An 18,242-nucleotide genomic window follows, 5' to 3' on the forward strand; every position below is an offset into this window, starting at 1 on the left:
AGCAAACCGTTTGAGGAACTTCTTCTACCTTGATCTTCTTTCCACTGCGAATTAAGGTAAGATTTCATAAATATTATAAAAAATTTTAGTTGCTAATCTATTCTTCCTTCTTAGCATTTGATCTGATCAGACAAATTTTTTCTTCATAAAGAAGATATATATATGAACAAAAGAAATGAGATTGTGAAATCAGAAAGGCAAAAATTCTTGCAAAAAATATTGATGTAAAGCACTAGCTTGAAAGAGACATGACGCTTATAAAAACATGAAACTTTAGAGAAGCACCAAGACACATGGAAAAAGACAACACCTGCACATTGAAGGACTTGAGAAAGAAAGCACAAGTGCTAAAATAATAAAAAATTTATACTCTAAACGTTATTAAGAGAATCTCCTTATTGACATCAAAGAAATCTCAAAAGTGAGTGTGGTTGCTAATTTGAAATTTGAAAGTTTGGAGGAATCTCTAAATGATAAATATAAATGGCTGGATCAGATATGCCAAACATGAACTATAACAATAATAACTATAGTGAAGGGAAGTGACTTTTGCATCGTTATAATATGGCAATCATGAAACCCATATTGCACAATAAATATTCATATTACAAATAGAAATCATGAAGCTTATGCAACTGCCTTAGCATTGAAACACATGAAAAATAACACCCAAGCTAAATGTAGAAGATAGTTGAGGACACCAATCAATAATCCATCCATATTTCTTGACCAAAAACTATCAAAATTTTTGATGTTGTTACATATGATGTAAGTTTGTAACACATCTACTTAGCCTACGTTCGTGAATTAACAATTAATACAAGTTATAGAACAATTCAAAATAAAATAAATATATGAGTAATAAACAAGCCTAGCCCTAAGAGGACCTGGAGATTTGCTGCTGGTTTTTTTCGAGTACTCTTCTGATATCCAAAAAAGATAAGAATAAAGAAGGTCGTGTAGGTCACTCTATCAAAGAGACCATAAGCTAGGATGGATGCGAGCCCCAGCTTCACCACTCTTGATCTCATTTCTGCTATACCCATTTGATCATATATATAAACTAATAAATCCAAGATACTACAAATATCTTTATAAAATAAAATTAAATACTATGGATAGTAAATAAATTTATTACAAATATCTTTATAAGATAAAATTAAATATTATGGATAGTAAGTAGCTAATCAAAAAAAAAAAAAAATCAAAATTGATAGATTCTTTTATCAGAAGAAAAAGAAGTCTAGCTGTTTATTAACTATTATGAAAATTGATAAGTCCTTTTCATATGCATGAACTACTAAATCTAAAAATTTCAAAGAGTCCTTAAAATACGTATCAAAGTACATGGAAAGAAAATCATGATCTAAAACAATAAGAAAAGTATTCAATATCCATCTTCAAAATTATATTTTTTTAAATCGATCTGAACCTTAGAGAAATTTTACATGAAAGCTTATCATCCACTTTGTTCAAAGGTTATTGCTCGAGTTTGATGTATCCTAGATTTGGACAAAAAGAATCAAAAACTTAGACACCAAAATAAAAGCCCAAATTTTTTTAAAATTGTTACTTAAATAGCAAGAAGAAAAATTATGAACAAAAAAGAAGAATTTGGAGCTTTTGATTTTCATGGCCCAATTGTTCCCCCATGGGAGCACTGAAGGGTGTTTTGATGGTGTCGGAGGGAGGAGAGTAGTGGATCAACAGTAAAAATCCTCTAAGGAGTAGAGCTATCAACGGGCCAGATCTAGATTTGAGATTCGTGGGTATTTACCTGATGGATCCGGGTCTGGTATTAGTATTGGACCTGTTTATCCAGACTCGGATCCAGATCCGATAAACCATCATATAAATGGATAGGATCTGGATATTTAAATCTGAATAATATATATATAATATTATATATATATATAATTATTTTGAACCGTTAGATCAGAGATCCAACAGCTTAGAATTTCTAAAAGCTTTGAAGCCCTAAAACATTAAAAACCCCATCCCTCTCTCGGTCTCTCTCTCCCTCTCTCTCTCAGTCTCTCGGTCTCCCCAGTCCCGACGGTGCCCCCGGCCTCTCCCTCCCCTCCTCTCCCGCTCCTCTGGAGTTCGGACACCCTGCTTCTCCCTTTCCACCGCGTGATACGCTCACCAGTGGCCGGACCTCGACACCAACACAGTGGACGAAGGAGATCCTTTCCTGCTCTCCCTCTCTTTGTCTCCTTCTCTCCCTCTCTCCATCTCTCAGTCTCTCGCTCTCCCTCTCTGTCGAGATCCCTCCGTCAAGATCTGCTTTTTGATGGCATCGAGCCCTCCCTCCTCTTTCGCTCCCAGTTCCTCTCTTGTTGGACCGGCTTTACGGCTCTCGGTGCCCTCTCTCCCTCTCCGTCGCAAGATCTGCTCGACGATGATCGGACCCCAACACCAAAGTCATGGACAAAGAAGATCCTCTCCCTCCCTCTATCTCCCTCTCTCTATCTCTCAGTCTCCCGCTCTCCCTCTCCGTCGAGATCCCTCCATCAAGATTTGCTTTCCGACGGCACCGAGCCCTCCCTCCTCTCCTCTCCACCTCTCCCCCTCTGTCGCTCCATTCCATGGCTCTATCACGAGTGCCCCCTCCCTCTGCCTCACATCGCCTCTGCTGCCATTCGGGCCACACCTCCCTCTCCACCACTGACCTTCACCGTTTCAACTTCCTCTCCGTCTTCGCCACTCGTCGGACCCCGACATCAATATAGCTGATCCACTGCGCCCTCACTGATCTACTATTTTTTAAGTAAGCATTGGTAAATATCATGTGGATTAATTTATCGATAAATATTTGTTGCTGTGAATGTATTGGTAATATTCTGTGGATCAATTTATAGCTATCTTTTTTTATGTGATTTATTTTAAATTTTAAAAAATATCAAGTGCTGAAAATTTTAATGTTGAAGTTGAACAAAATGTGAGCACACCTGTAGAGCAAATTGAGGATGAGACAACTGTATCTACACATAACAATATTGCTGATCACAAAAGGAAGTTGATATCAACGGTATGGAATGATTTCACTAAAGTTAAACATTAAAATGGTAATGACGTTGATTGATGTAATTATTGAAAATTATGTTCCAAAGTCAATCGTTAGCCTGTTGATGGTTGTGCTTATCATTGTAATTGTATATGAATTATGAAATTAATAAATATTATTTAATTTTTCATCATTGTGTACATCTCATTTTGAACTCCTGTTATGTGATGAAGTCCTTAAGACTATTTGATTCGATATAGGAGGATATATCATTTTGTCCTTAAATGAGTTTACGACCAAATGATATGCTATTACTAGGATGATAGACATATCAAGTGTAGGTCATTGTGTGCCATATAGGTTGGTTGTCCTCTTAACCAAGGAGCATGGAGATGTTGGTATGGCATGCAGGTGAAATATTAGAGTACATTTCATTGAACGTGACCAACTCCGGAGCACTCTGCTATCAAGAGTCACTCCGAAGGGATATAGGTATAAGTGTCCCTCTGACCTGAGATCACCACGGTGACTCGCAAGCAACTCACAATGCTTTGATGTCGGACTACCTAAATTTCTAATTTAGCGATAAAAAATTTTTGGACATAGTCAAATACTTGTGAAGTCGGTGTGTGAGTCAAGATAGAATTGACCCCTCCGAATAAGTTGGAATTAATGTATCAGTGTGTTTCAATTCAGTAAAATCTTAACCGGGGTAATTCATATGATAGATTTTGAAAATTAAAATACAATGTGGATGACCATATCAGGGTTGGCAGTTAAATCTTAGGTCACCTTGAGTATTTGGTTCAAAGAGATGAATTATATAGTAACTATATTTAAATAGGTTCTTGAGTGTTGCTTAGCATATATTCAGCCTATCCGGACGTCAGGTACCATTGCTAGATGGTTACTTCAATTGGTACAGAAATCAGTTTTTGTACTACCGATTTAGATTCGAACTTATGAGATCACATACATTAAAAGTTTTTCTTCGATTATTTGACTAATCTGAAGAGTTTCAGTCAATGGAGACTCTGGTGAAGAGTCTCACTTGACAGAGACTCCGCTGAAGAGTCCCACTAGACGGAGACTCTAGAGAAGATTTTCACTAGACTTGGACTCTATCATTAATGAAGGATTAATTAGTAATTAGATTACTAATTAGTTTAATTTGATTGAACATTAAAGTCTGGATCAAGTCTGATTGAATTTGATTCAATCAGGTCAAGTTTGATTAGATTATGAGATGACCTAATCGGTAAGAAAAAAATGATCCTGATTTGATCGGATTTATGGCTCAATTATTTTATTAATTTGATCAAATTTAATTAAAATTATAAAAATCTAATTATATTATATTCATCATATTTTATTTGAGTCTAATTAGATTGAGTTTGAAAGAAATTTAATTAGTTAAACTCTAGAGTCCCAAATGAGTAGGACTCTATCCCTTGCGCCGCCTAAATTATCTCATGCTTTTTCTCACCATACAAAATTAGTTTATATGAGAGAAAACTAAAAAATAATCCTTCTTTTATCGCTCATTATGGATAGAAATTGGTTGGTTTTGATTTGAATCCAAATTAGTTTGAATTTCAACTTAAAACTTTATCCATATCCTTTCACACGTTGGCTGCTTTTGAAGGGATCTATTGTGTATGAGAAAAAGAGGTCTTTCTAACTGATTTTCTTGCCCAATATTTTTTGGTAAGTCCCTCTTTAAGTTAGATAAAAGTTGAAGTCAAATCAAAATTCAAAAGAGTTTGAATTGCAACAAACTCCAACCCTTATCCTGTTTTATCTGATTTGTGCAACAACCATAAAAAGGTCATAATTTTGTGTGCCAAAAGAAGAGAGCTCTTCACCATGAGATACCAGAAAAAAATAGGGTCAAAAACACTTCTTTGAGATATGAGGATTGGATGGGTTTCCTTCCTCCTTGGCATGAACAAAAGAGGAGACTTTTTTCCTCTTGGGTGAGAGACCTAGAACTGTTCTAGATATTTGGGTGAGAAAAAAATCAAAGAGAAGAGAGTCTTCATCTAAATTTTCTCCACCATCCAGCATCCTTCTCTGATCTATCTTCGATATCAAAAAGGTTTGAGGTGATCAAAGAAGGAGATCAATTCAAATCTGTCATCAAAAATCGATTGCACGAGATAGCACTCCCACAGAAGGCTGATCGGTCTGAGGGGCTTCGTATGGACCATCCGTAGAGGCTGGACACTTGTGCGGCTGCTCGACATCAGCGAGAGTTTCATACCATGCTTACCAACAGTGGAGATCATCAATCTATGAAAAGATGATGAGTTTTGAACTCTACCAATATAATCTAAATGTTAGATCAAATTCAGGGCATCGATGTGATCAGTGCAGTTTTTTATTTTATTTCAGATTTTATATATAAATATTTTATATCATAGATCCTTAATGATAGTTTAGATCTGATCTAAGACATATTTAGAAGATTAAAATATTTAATTTTTTATTATTTTACTGTAAAATTTTAAAAATACATACTTTGAACTACCCATTTTTTTTTTCATATGGTATCAGTGTCAGGTTTCTTATTTTTCATGATGATGAATGATGAAAAAAATTTTAAAATTTTATTTTAGATCTAAAATAATGTATATTAGATCTAAAATTAAAATTTTGATCATTAGATGATTAATTATAAAAATATTTTATAAAATTAAAAATTATTTTCAAACATCAAATCCGAACCCATATCAGCTCAAAACTTAATTGAGAATTAAGCGATCTAGATTTGAGAATAAAGGATCTAAGGCATTAATTTTATAACTCATGGATTAATGGGTTAGCTCGAGTCAAGTCCATTTAATTGGGTTAGACCTAGGATTAGAAATCATTGATAATAGATCATGTTAGTAATTGATCGAATCTAATTAAAAGTTAATTCTGATTGAGTCTATTTCTTCTCTTGATCAATTTCAATAGTTGTAGTTGGTCAAGTCCATATCTTTGATTAGACTAATATAGACTTTGATCGTAGCTCTATGGTCGAATTCAAGTTTATAAATTGATCAAATTAAAAATGACTAATCAGTTGGTATCTAAGGTAAGTATGGCAGCTTTGATCGATGGTTATTAATTAGAAGCTACTCGTATAGATTGAGTCTATATCGAGTTAATGACATATTCCTCCCATTTATCTCACTTACCTGGCCAACATGGTGAATCATATCTTAATTAGATCACTTAATGATTAGAGTTGACCCATGCTAACTAGAAAATCAGTATGACTGATTTAGGTGTCTCTAGTTCAACTTATCTTGAGTCCTCTTTATGACTTGGTGAAGCCAGTAGGAGGATTCATGACTGATTGGCTGGACCAGCTTATGCCTGATCTTCTTAAATCTGACTTGGTGAAGTCAGTGGGAGGATTAAGATTAACTAGTTAAGTCTCATCTCATCTCTCAATTCAACTAATTAAATTTTTTAAAATTGTTAGGTCCTTAAAATGAAATAGTTATGGCGATAATTAGATCATAGCCTCCCATTAAGTTGGGTGATAATGAGTCAAATGGTTTAGATGATCATTGGAGGTGCCATATACCTGGTGCTCATCTGGCTGTCAGAATTATCATTCACAATATATTATTTTAGTTGTGTCTTTCTGATGATGGTTAGGTTGGCCGAGCCACACTCGGGCCTGGTCACTCGTTTGTTAGATATACTAAATTCTAGCATGTTAATAGTTGGACCTAATCAGAACTTTCAGTAGAGACGCCATACGTCTGTTGAAGAGATATCTGGGATAAAATTGAATACTAAAAATTATTTGATGAAATAATTGGTTAAGAACCTACCCGTGGGTACATAAGAATTGGCCGAGCCACACTCGAGCCCATGTGCAGTCCATGTGGATTCTAGTATCCACTAAAGAATTAGTGTAATTTTTCAAATTAAAAGTAGAAACTATCAATTCGAATAAAATAGTAAGAGAATTTTTAGACTAAAATCTATATCTTTAGGCTTAATCAATTTATATACTAATTAAGTTTTGATTTTTCTTTTACAGTTATGGCCACCACCTTGTCGCTCTAATTACTATTAGATAGTGATAAATTGATAGGACCAAATTTTAATAGCTGGTATCAAAAGCTCAAAATAGTCTTGGAGCATGAATGGATCTTGTATGTATTGATAGATCCGACATCCGAGGAGCGAGCTCCGAATGCACATAGCACGGTCAGAGATACTTATCAGAAATGGCTCAACGATCGAACTATGGTTTGTTGTATTATACTGACGACGATGAATGATGAGTTTAACCATCATTTCGAGAATGTTCAGTCACAGGATATATTGCAAATGTTGAACGAGTCCTTTGGCATGTCCGACGATATTGAGAGGCACAAGATTAGTTGTGCCATCTTCAACACTCGAATGAGGGAAGGAGCATCAGTCACTGATCATATATTATGCATGATCGAGATGATTGAGCACCTAAGCAAGCTCAGCTTTCTCCTGCATGAGCAGTTGGAAAAAGATGCTATTCTGAACTCTCTGCCCAAGTCCTACCTTCCTTTTCTTACTCATTTTTGAATGACAAAGCCTGCAGTTAACTATCACAGTTTGCTGGGATAACAACAAAACTTTGAGAAGGATCACCAGCTCTAAAAAGAGTCGATGAATATTGTGGGAGGATCTTCTTCTGGACGTCGATCCTTTAAGAAAGGAAAGAAGAACAAGAAAATGATGCAAAGTGCTGGGGCACCCAAGCCCAGTCAGACCAAAAAACTCAAGTCTGATCAGAGTCAGGAAGAATACTTCTACTGCAAGAAGCAGGGGTACTGAAAAAAATTATCCTCAATACATTGCCTCCCTGGATCCGAACAAATCAAGAAAGAAGTAAGTTATTGCCGGACAAGGTAATTATATGATAACACTTTGTAATTTTTCAATTTGTGATTCTACTACCTCGGTATTAGATACCGGAAGCTCTTTTAATATTTGCAATTTATTATAGGGTCTGCAGGTCAGTAAGAGATTTGAAGACAGTGAAAGGTTCCTTAATATTAGAGATAGAAGATCAGTTTCAGTTCTAGCGTTAGGGAAGATTAAGCTTGTATTCAAGTCTAATATAATTGTTTTAAGTGAATGTTATTTTTGTCCTTCTTTTTTATTGAATAATATTTCTGTAGGCCTTTTGGCCATATACGGTTATAAAATTTTAATAAAAAAAATAATTTTAATATCATTATGAATGGTGTTAATGTGATGAATAGACAACTGAATAATGATATTTACATATTATCATAATTTATTAGTGTAATGTACACATCCAACAAACATCCTAGAATTAATGATCTCTCTGATATCTACCTTTGGTATTGTAGGTTAGGTCATGTTAACAAGAACAGAATAAACAGGTTGATATAAGAAAAAATCTTCGAAGTCAGTGATTATGAATCACTCCCAACCTGTGAGTCCTGTCTTCTTGAAAAAATGACAAAATCACCTTTTACTGAAAAAGGTGAGCGAGCCAGTGAAGTTTTAAGTTTGATACATACTGATGTATGTGGACTGATGAACACTAGTGCCAGAGATAGATATTATTATTTTATTATATTTACAGATGATATATCGAGGTATGGGCACATCTACTTAATGACACATAAGTCAGAATCATTTGAAATGTTCAAACGATTCCGTAATGAAGTAGAGAAACAAACTGAAAAGAGTATTAAAACTCTTCGATGCAATCGAGGAGGAGAATACCTCTTCAGTGAGTTTCTGACATACTTAGAAGAGAATGAGATTCTCTCACAATAGATCCCTCTTGGAACACCACAGCATAATGGTGTATCGAAAAGGAGGAATTGAACCTTATTAGACATGATTCGATCCATGATGGGCTTTGCAAGTCTGTCAATTTTTTTTTGAGGATACACACTCGAGTCGGCTTGTTATATTTTAAATAAAATTTTAAGTAGGTCTGTAAGTAAAACATCACATGAGATATGGACAAGACGTAAGCAAGCACTCTCTCACCTGAGGGTTTGGGGATGTTCAGCTTATGTTAAACATTTAAAAACTAACAAGCTTGGACCTAGGTCTGACAAATATCTATTTGTAGGATATCCAAAAGAGATCAAGGGATATTACTTCTACTTTTTTGATGAACAGAAGGTGTTCGTCAGTAATAGGCCTGTCTTTTTAGAAGAAGAGTTCCTTAGTGAAGGAACTAATACCTCAAAGATTGAACTTGATGAAGTTTGATCGGTAGAAGAACTGACACAATCTAGTAAACCCATAAAGTCGGACTTGATTAGATCATATTCAAAATCTATTATAGAAACATCGTTAAAGAGATTTGGTAGATTACCACGTTAACCGGATAGATATTATGATTTCTTAATCCGAGATGAGAATCCAGTTGAATTCGATGAAAACAATGAGGATCCGATCACCTATATGAATGCGATGCAGAGATCTGACTTCGATAAGTGACTGAAAGCCATGAAATCTGAAATGTAGTCCATGAAAATCAATAATGTATGGACATTGGTTGACCCACCTGAAGGGATAAAATCCATAGAGTGTAAATGAATCTTCAAAAAGAAGAGGGGCACAGATGGAAAGGTGGAGATCTATAAAGTCTGTCTGGTTGTCAAGAATTATTGTTAGCATTATGGTATTGACTATGACGAGATATTCTCTCTTGTGGCAATGTTCAAGTCTATTCGGATTATGCTTGCGATAGTAGCACATCTGAACTATAAAATCTGACAAATGGATGTGAAAATAATCTTCCTAAATGGAGAGCTAGAAGAAGAGGTGTATATGATACAACCTGAAGGTTTCATATCCACAGATGAGTCTAAAGTGCGCAAGCTTCAAAGATCCATTTATGGACTTAACCAGGCATCTTGGAGTTGGAACATATGTTTTGATAAAGTGATCAGAATGTATAGCTTCATTAAGAATGGAGAGGAACCCTACATATACAAATGGGTTAATAACTCTGTGGTAGTATTTTTTATTTTGTATATCGATGATATTCTCTTAATCAGAAATGACATCCCTGCATTACAGAAAATAAAAGTTTGGTTGTCATCACAGTTCTCCATGAAAGACTTAGGAGAAGCATCCTTCATCCTTGGAATGAAGATCTATATAGATAGATCTAAAAAGTTGCTTAGATTATCTCAGTCGACGTACATTGATACTGTACTAAAAAAATTCAGCATGAAGAATTTCAAGAAAGACTATCTTTCGATGGGCCAAAAAATTTCTCTCTCGAAGAGTGATTGTCCGATAACTCCTCAAAAGAGAGAGCGTATGAGTAGAATTCCATATACTTTGACAGTAGGATCTATTATGTACGCCATGACATGTATGCAATCGAATGTGGCATACTCATTAGGAGTGGTGAGCAGATACCAGTCCAATCCAGATGAGAATCACTGTAAGGTCGTAAAGACCATCTTTAAGTATTTGCGAAATACTAAGGATCAATGGTTTATCTATGGAGAATCCGACTTAAAACTTATAGAGTTTACAGACTTCAATTTTTAGTCAAATCATGATGACAGCAAGAGCATGTCAGGATATATTTATATCCTGAATGGTGGAGCAATCTGCTGAAAAAATTTCAAGCAGCACACTATAGCCGACTCCACTTGTGAAGCAGAATATATCGCAGCATTCGATGCTGCGAAGAAAACTATGTGGCTACAAAAGTTCATCAACGAGCTCGGAGTGGCACCCTCTCTTGATGGTCCCATCTTGTTGTACTATGACAGTACTGGTGCCATCACTCAAGCGAAAGAATCGAAGTCACATCAGCAGACCAAGCACATTTTACGTCGCTACTATCTGGTTCGAGATATCGTGGATCGAGGTGACATCGAGCTTCAGAAGATTGACAGAAGGAAGAACCTGACCGATCTATTTACTAAAGTCTTCGGCGTCAAGGAGTTCAAAGACTACAAATCAAAGATGGATATACGATACTGCACCGATTGGCTTTAGTCCAAGTAGAAGTTGTTAAGAATTGTGTCCCAAAGCCAATCGTCAGCCTGTTGATGATTGTGCTTATCATTATAATTGTATATAAATTATTGAATTAATAAATATTATTTAATTTTTTATCACTATGTATATTTCATTTTGAACTCCTGTTATGTGATGAAGTCCTTAGGACTATTTGATTCGATATAGGAGGATATATGGTTTAGTCCTTAAATGAGTTTGCGACCAAATGATATGCTATTACTAGGATGATAGACATATCAAGTGTAGGTCATTGTGTGTCATATAGGTTGGTTGTCCTCTTAATCAAGGAGTGTGGAGATGCTGGTATGGCATGCAGATAAAATATAGAAGTATATTTTACTGAACGTGACCAACTCTGGAGTACTCTACTGTCAAGAGTCACTCTGAAGGGATATAAGAATAAGTGTCCCTCCGATCTGAGATCACCACGGTGACTTGCAAGCAACTCAGTATGCTTTGGTGTCGAACTACCTGAATTTTTAATTCAGCGATGAAAGATTTCTGGGCATAGTCAAGTACTTTGAAGTCAGTGTGAGTTAAGATAGAATTGACCCCTCCGAATAAGTAGGAGTTAATGTATCAGTGTGTTTCAATTCAGTAAAACTTTGACCGGGATAATCCATGTGATGGATCTTAAAAATTGAAATATAATGTGGATGACCATATCAGGGTTGGCAGTTAAACCCTAGGTCACCTTGAGCATTTGGGTCAAAGAGATGAATTATACAGTAACTATATTTAAATAGATTTTTGAGTGTTGCTTAGCATACATTCGGTCTATCCGGACATCGGGTACCATTGCTAGATGGTTACTCCGATTGGTATAGGAATCAGTTTCTGTGCTACCAGCTTAGGTTCAAACCTATGGGGTCACACATATTAAAAGTTTTTCTTCGATCACATGACTAATCTGAAGAGTCTCAGTCAACAAAAACTCTAGTGAAGAGTCCCACTTGACAGAGACTCTGCTGAAGAGTCCCATCAGACGAGGACTCTAGAGAAAAGTATCACTAGACTTGGATTCTATCATTAATGAAGGATTAATTAGTGATTAGATTACTAATTAGCTCAATTTGATTAAGCATTAAAGTTTGGATCAAGTCTAATTGAATTTGATTCAATCAGATCAAGTCTGATTAGGTTATGAGATGACCTAATCGGTAAGAAAGAAATGATCCTAATTTGATCGGATCTATGGCTCAATTAATTTATTGATTTGATCAAATTTAATTGAGATTATAAGAGATTTATTAGATTATATTCATCATATTTTATTTGGATCTAAATGGATTGGGTTTGAAAGAAATTCAATTGGTTAAACCTTAGAGTCCTAAATGAGTAGGACTCTATCCCTTGCGCCATCTAAATTATCTCACATCTTTTCTTACCGCATAAAATTAGTTTGTACATAAGAAATTCAAAAAATAATTCTTCTTTTATCGCTCATTAAGGATAGGAATTGGTTGATTTTGATTTGAATTCAAATTAGTTTGAATTTTAACTTAAAACCTTATCCATATCCTTCCACATGTTGGCTGCTTTTGAAGGGGTCTATTGTGTATGAGAAAAGGAGGTCTTTCTAACTGATTTTCATACTTAATTTTCTCTAGTAAGTTTTTTTTTAAGTTAGATAAAGGTGAGAAAAAGTTGGAGTCAAATCGTAATTCAAAAGAGTTTGAATTGAATCAAATTCCAGCCCTTATCCTGTTTATCTGGTTTGTGCAACAACCATAAAAAGATCATAATTTTGTATGCCAAAAGAAGAGAGCTTTTCACCATGAGATATCAGAGAGTAATATAGTCAAAATCACTTCTTTAGGATCTAAGGATTGAGTGGGTTTTCTTCCTCCTTAGTGTGAACAAAAGAGGAGACCATTCTCCTCTTGGGTGAGAGACCTAGAACTGTTCTAGATTTTTAGATGAGAAAAAAATCAAAGAGAAGAGAGTCTTCATCTAAATTTTCTCCACTATCCAGCATCTTTCTCTAATATATCTTCTACATTGAAAAGATTCAAGGTGATTGAAAAAGAAGATCAAGTCAGATTTGCCATCAGAAGCTGACTGTACGAGCTAGTACTCCCACGGAGGGCTGATCGATCTGAAGAACTTCATGTGGACCATCTGTAGAGGCTAGATACTTGTACGATTGTTCGACATCAGTGAGAGCTTCATACTATGCTTACCGACAGCAAAGATCATCAACCCACGAAAAGATAATATGTTCTGAACTCTACCGACATAATCTAAAGGTTAGATCAAATTCAGGACATCGATGTGATCAATATAATTTTTTATTTTATTTTAGATTTTATATGTAAATTTTTTATGTCATAGATTTTTAATGATAGTTTAGATCTGATTTAAGGTATGTTTAGAAGATTAAAATATTTAATTTTTTTTTATTTCGCAGTAAAATTTTAAAAATACATGCTTTGAACTATCCATTTTTTTCTTTGAGTAATTGATGCAAGAAGGAACTTTATAGTGATAGTAGTAAAGGAACTAGTCACTTGAGAAAATATCTTACCTCATATATTTTTAGAAGAAAAGAATGATGGAAGAGCCATGCAACAATCAATTACTGCAGTTAAAGGCTTTTGTAATAAGGCAGTTTACAAGTTTGACCAAGAAAAGAGTAGAAGAGATTTGGCAAAAATGATTATTAAGCACAACTACTCTTTTAACATGGTTCAACATGAATTTTTTGAACAATTTTGTGCTGGATTGAATCTAAATTTTAAGCTTGTAAGTTGTAATACAATCAGGAGTGATATATTGAATATTTACAAGGAGAAAAAGGCAAAATTATATGATTACTTTGATGCACTTTCTTGTAGGATTGTCTTTATTACTGATATATAGGCTTCTGATCATTCAAATATTGCTTATGCATGCTTGATTGCATATTATATATCTGATGTTTGGAAATTGAAGAAAAAAATTATTGCATTCAAAAAGATTCCATATCCACATGATGGTGAGACATTGTTTCATTTTATTTCTGATTTGTTATTAGAGTGGAATTTGGATAAGAAAATTTCTTCAATGATTGTTGATAATGCAAGTGCAAATGATGTAATGGTCAGACAATTAAAAAGGTGGCTTTGTGAAAAATTATTGCTTTGTTTGTCTGGTGCATTGTTTCATGTACGATGTAGTGCACATATTCTTAATTTGATTGTTCAAGATGGATTAGCAAAGATTGAAGAGATTTTGCAAAAAATTTGAGATATTGTGAGTTTGTTGAATAGGTCACCTGCATTGCATCAAAAATTTGAAAAAGCATGATCTCAATTGAAGCCGACAGATGCAAAAATGATAAAAAAAAATGTACCTAACAGGTAAAATTCAATCTATTTGATGCTTGATGCTGCCATTTCTTTGAAAGAGGCATATTATCATTTGTCTCAATTGGAAAGAAGTTATAAATGTAATCCTTCAGAAGATGAATGGAAAGTGGCATGCATTGTGAGAGATTGTTTAAAATTATTCTATGATGCTTGTAATTATTTTTCTGACTCAAAGTTTCCCACTTCTAATCTATTTTTTCGAGATATTTGTAAAATTCAGCTTAAGATGAGAGAATGGGAGAATAGCGAGCATGAATATCTTATATTAATGCCAAGACCTATGAGAGAAAAGTTTGCAAAATATTGGGAAGAACGTTCTTTGCCATTAGCAACTGCAACTGTTCTTGATCTAAGATTCAAAATTGATATTATTGAGTATAATTATGATCAACTGTATGGTTCTGATTCTTTTGATTATTTTGATAGAGTTCGTATAGTTATGTTTGATTTGTATAATGAATATGGGGGTGATGAATTGCTGGCTGGGAATTCAAGTTAATTTTTGTCAAGTGGTTCAACAAATGAAAATACAAGTGCAAGCCATGGGGTTGTATCTTTGGATGATGAGCATGACTTTGATGAGTGGTATCGTCGAGTTCGTTCTTCGACTATTCAAGATTCTAATAAATCTGAATTGAAAAAATATTTGAAAAAAATGATGTTTCCAAAAAAGGATAATTTTGATATTTTAAATTGGTGGAAGATGAATAGTGCTCGGTACCCTACTTTAGCAAAGATGGCATGGGATATTTTAGCTATTCCAGCTAGTACTGTTGATTCTGATCAGCATTCAGTGTTGGTGGTAGGGTGATTGATGAGAGGCGATCATGCTTAGCTCCAGAGATTGTTGAAGCTTTGTTGACTACTAGTGATTGGCTTGAATCCACAAAGAATGATAAATTTTAATTATTATTTTATTTAATTTTTTTATTTTCATAATCTTTACTAAATATGATATTTTCTTAGATATCGTTGGAACATCCATTGAGCTTTGATGTGGCTGAATTTCATGGTGGAGGATTAACAAGTAAGCTTTTTGATTATGTTATTTTATTAATAAAGAAATTTATTTGTTAGTTTTTTTTATGTTCAATAAGTAATGTTTTATATTTCTTTTGATTAGGCCTTCATTATTATCCCATGGCATGGAGGAAGTTGATTTGGAGTTACGACTTGTGAGGAATGTTGGAATAAATTGGGATGGAACAATGTGATGTTGTTATTAAAATTTAAATAATGTATCAAGTACTTTATAATTGTATGTTGTTATTATAATTGTATGTTATTATGTTTTTGAATATTTTAGTTGGAGTTTTACTTGTTGAATTTGAGTAAATTTTATATTTTTATTTGTATGATCATATGATTCTATAATTTTTAGATGTATTTTTAGATTATTGTATAATTTTTAGATATTTTTTGTGAGACTTTGAATATGAGTTTCGGATCTCAAAATCGGATCCGGATATCTGAGATCTATTAAGATCCGGGTCCGATACTTCAAAGCTAGACCCATCAAGTATTTGGATCCGGATCTAGTACCAATAACTAAGATCGGGTCTGGATCTGGATATTCAGGTTCCGACCCGAACTTGATCCGTTGACAGATCTACTAAGGAGCATGGATTCTTGGCCTCAAAGGAGTGAAAGATGGGAGCTTTTGATTGATAGAAACTAGCATTTTGGCACAAAGATAGAGAACTTGGTGACATTTGACATCTCGAAAGTGGGGAGGGTGGTGGCTTCATCCATATCGCTTTAGAAAAGAGAAGGTCAAAAGATAAGGCTTCTTTTTTAAAACTTTTTATCTATCACCAGCTATCATCTCTGAATTTTTAAAACCTTCTAATGGCATATGATCTTGTTTATCATTCAAAACTTTGTTATGATAATTTTCAACTTTGATTTTTACCCAAACATCAACTTCATTTGGGATTTGAATTAAGTTAGTGGTCGCAATCATAATCTAGATTTTTCTACTAATCAAGCCTTTGATTCTAATCTTGATCTCAGTCCTAATTTCTTGCTAAAGAAATTGAGAAATTAAATAATTATATTAAAATTTTTAAGCAAAATGTTCATAGATGCTCTTAGGGCATTTTATTAGCTAATTATTAAAGATTGGACTTAAAAGATCAAAGCAAATTAACTATCTAAGCATTTTATTAGCTAATTAACCATCTAAGCTTGCCTTTTTTTTTTTAGATCGAGGATCCAGGCAAAGGAAGGTTGGATCAAGTCTCCCCTTTTAACGAAGGCACCTCCATTCAGTGCTTGGCATGCCAACCAATCTACAGCTTGATTATCTTCATGGTGGATGTGTGGTGCCTTGAAAGTCTGCCTAGATCTAAGCATTCTATTTCAATCAATTTTCTCAATTTGCTTCATAGGATTTCTTAAAATACCTCTATCTCAATTATCAAACAAACCATGTATTGATTTTTTTTTTTGAGTAAGCAGGAGACTAATGTGCATTAGTAACATTAGTTACCAAAATTATTAAAATAAAAAAATTATATATAAGAGATTAATAATTACAGGAGTGGACAACCTATAGAAGACCCAGATTCAGTTAGCTTGTACCAATGATATGAATAATGATGAAGGAGAAAAACCAACCATCCAAAGTATAGCAGAAAGTTAGATTGGAGATCGGACAAAACCAATAATGTAGTACCTCTTAAAATGAAATTTACAGAGTAGAATTATAAAAACTTCTCAAACTACAAGTCGTCATCATCATCATCTTGCTGTAGGAGAAAAATCAACCATCCAAAGCAAAATAGAAATTTAGATAGGAGACTCAGACAAAACCCACAGCCTAGTACCTCTCAAAACAAAAGTTATAGAGTAGAATCATAAAGACTTCTCAATCTATAAGTCATCATCATCGTCTTGCTATCTACAAGAATGAAGCAGAATCTTTGACTCAGAAGTTTTGAGTAGAATCAAAGTGTCACGAGAATTACTGAAGGTGATCTTCATCATTATCACAGAACAAGAGTTGAGTGCCATGATGAGAAAACCAAAAAAGAAAAATCTAAGGATGAATATGCTGCCATACAGATGGTTAGTCGAGAGACTTAGATAAGAATTCAAAATATTCAACAGTTACCAAAATTGCAGATATGGATCATTTAAGTTTCAGCGGCTTGCAGAACATCCTCATTATCTCAATCTATTGAACCCAATGAAAGGATAGGAGCAGAAGAAAGAATAAAAGAGAGACTTAGAACATAATATATCTTCGTCCTTATCTCATATGAAGCAGAACTTGAAAGAAGAATCCAATACGGCTAAAATAATTAGAGCTGCATCAAGATGGTAGTGTAGAAGACTCAGGAGATAATCCATGAAGTAGTGCCATCAATCATCATGAAGGATGACAAATCCAAAAATCAACATCATTGTCTTCAAACTCTAGTCCCAATGGGGCAATATATTGAACTATAACCACAAGAGATAAAGGGGAAGACCAATATGCCATATCTAGGAGTAAAAGCTCATTGGTTCTTTTCTTTAGCGAGTATGGACCAAGCCAAAATCAAGTTTAATATTTTTCTAGCAACCACTTTGAAGACTGCAAATTCATGAAGAAAAATACGAGCATTGCGCTCGATCCAAATGAAGGAAATGGACAGGCGTTTCAAGCATGTATTCCAAAATTTTTTGATGAAAACAAATCAGATTAAATAATTTAATCTACAAATTATGCTTCAGATCAGATCTAAAAATACCTATGCTAGGATCTATGATATGATATATATAGTATATATAAAATCTAAAATCTAAAATCAGTAAGCATAAAACAAAATAATCCAGCAGTACATCAAATCTACAATATTATGGAGTTCAAA

At 34.2% G+C, this 18,242-nt stretch overlaps 1 pseudogene; it reads right to left on the reverse strand.

Annotated features, from left to right (window-relative positions):
• LOC109505734 (uncharacterized) overlaps positions 1 to 18,242 on the reverse strand; it is a 30,585-nt pseudogene that overhangs the window by 12,296 nt on the left and 47 nt on the right.

Source organism: Elaeis guineensis, chromosome 4, assembly GCF_000442705.2.
Source record: "Elaeis guineensis isolate ETL-2024a chromosome 4, EG11, whole genome shotgun sequence".
Classification (NCBI taxonomy): domain Eukaryota; kingdom Viridiplantae; phylum Streptophyta; class Magnoliopsida; order Arecales; family Arecaceae; genus Elaeis; species Elaeis guineensis.